Source organism: Sinocyclocheilus grahami, unplaced genomic scaffold, assembly GCF_001515645.1.
Source record: "Sinocyclocheilus grahami isolate Dianchi unplaced genomic scaffold, SAMN03320097.WGS_v1.1 scaffold32727.1, whole genome shotgun sequence".
Lineage (NCBI taxonomy): Eukaryota > Metazoa > Chordata > Actinopteri > Cypriniformes > Cyprinidae > Sinocyclocheilus > Sinocyclocheilus grahami.
The window spans coordinates 1-1,971 of NW_015521625.1; the positions used below are offsets into that span (position 1 = coordinate 1).

Consider the following 1,971-nt stretch of genomic DNA (forward strand, 5'->3'; position numbering starts at 1 on the left):
AGCAGTGCCTCCATAAGTGCCGTGAGAGGAAGAGAAAAGAGGGCCAACACAAATACAATGTTGAAATTAAGGAAACCATTCACAAAGTAGTAATGCCAGGGCTCTGTGCCTTTAAGAAAGAAAAAAACATTGTAATGAAAAAGTACTTTACTGTAAACAATTTTAGTTTATTTTTAATATGAGTCAATATTCTTTTCTAAATGTATATACAAATGATTTGAAGTTTACCATAAAGATCTGGCCCATGAGGAGTGAACACGTTGTATAGTAGTATATTCAGAGGAGCAATCACCAGCTTTCCATAGTAGTAGCTGTCTACTACAACAACAGGGACCTACAGAAACATGTAACGATGTGTTATCATATCAGTATAATACACCGATCTTGGATATTTTTTTATTTTAAAATTCCATTTTGCAATTGATGGAATCTCAGTGTCTCAAGTCAGATAAAAAAAAGACACAAAAACAAATCCGTAACCACAGAAATCAATGAGTTTCCCAACCAGAAAGAGGAGCAACGCCACCAGAGTCCACGTGATAAAACTCTTCCACTTCTTCTTCAGAAACAGCAGGTCAAAGGCAATGGGTATGCTGCAACAACAATCAGTAAAAAAAGCCTAAATTCACCTAGTTGGCTGATCAGGATTATTTCTATGGCTTTTCACCAAATCAGAGTAAATATTGACTTTGTTGAGTAAATGAAACATAGTAACTAGCCATATTTATTTATAAAGGAACTACAGTATAATTCATGGATTAAACTACAAGACCTACAGTCTTACAATCACTTTTTTATTATTATTTTTGGGGGCTTTTTGCTTTTTATTGGAGGGAAGTATAGAGCAGACTGGATAGCAGTGGTGGGAAAGAAGAAGTGGGATGAGGACATGACCCTGGTCGCAGTCAAACCTGGATCATCTACCTGCTGCTGAACATGTAAATATTCACAATTCTGATCAGTGGAAAAAACACAAAGACCCATGTTTGAACAGGTAACCGATTAAGTCCGATTATAAAACTGCAGACTTAAAAGTTACATTAGGCGAAATGGTAAAAGGAAGCATGTACCAAAAGTTTGAGGTTGGTAATATTGTTAAAGCTTTTCAAAAAAGTTTTATGCTCACCAAGGCTGCAATTATTTAATCAGTAAATACAGTAATATTGTGAAATATTATTATAATTTAAAATATGGTTTCTATTTTAATATATTTTTAAATGTCATTTATTCCTGTGATGCAAGGCTGAATTACTCCAGTCTTCAGTATCACATGATCCTTCAGAAATCATCCTAATATGCTGATTTGATACCCAAGTAACATTGTTAATTATTATAGTGCTGCTTAATATTTTTGTGGAAAATTTTTGTTTAGGATTCTTGGATGAAGAAATAAAAAGAAGTAGTGTCAGAAGAACAACACTTATTTTAAACAGCATTTTTGTAACAATGTAAATGTCTTTACTGCCACTTCTGATCAATGTAATGCCAAGTAAATGCATTCTACATAAAAGTAATAGTTTCTTTTTAAAAATCTTACCGACCCCAAACTTTCAAATGGTAGTGTGTACTGTAAGTATCAATTTATGTTAAAATATTATTTTTTAAAAATATTTATTTTAAAATGTTGACTCAGATTTATCAACCAGTCGTGAGCAAATAGAATACATGTCTGGGAGAAATGTTGGATTAAATGGATTAAAGCCCCAAAAGCAAAAATGTTAGGGAAAAAAAGAAAATAAATAATTCTTAAAATACGAAATCAACCAAATACTTATTTTAATAAGGATACAAATATGCATTTTAATATAAATACAGCAATACAAGTTCATGTCAGATGAGCAATATTTATGGGAGGACATTTATTTATTTGTGGTAGAAAATATTTTGGACCCTTCTTGTCACTCTACATATAAAATATTGATTATTTCTTACCCCAGCAGGGCACTGAAGGGCCAGCCCACTATGGCCCCC

At 32.7% G+C, this 1,971-nt stretch overlaps 1 long non-coding RNA gene across 1 annotated transcript; it reads right to left on the reverse strand.

The window, feature by feature from the left end:
• Nucleotides 1–6: 6 nt before the first annotated feature.
• Nucleotides 7–1,969, reverse strand: LOC107580404 (uncharacterized). The gene is made up of 4 exons (XR_001608634.1): nt 1,933–1,969; nt 506–593; nt 229–334; nt 7–109 (listed from the first exon to the last, which is right to left on the reverse strand). It is a non-coding gene; the product is annotated as an uncharacterized lncRNA (long non-coding RNA).
• Nucleotides 1,970–1,971: the final 2 nt, after the last annotated feature.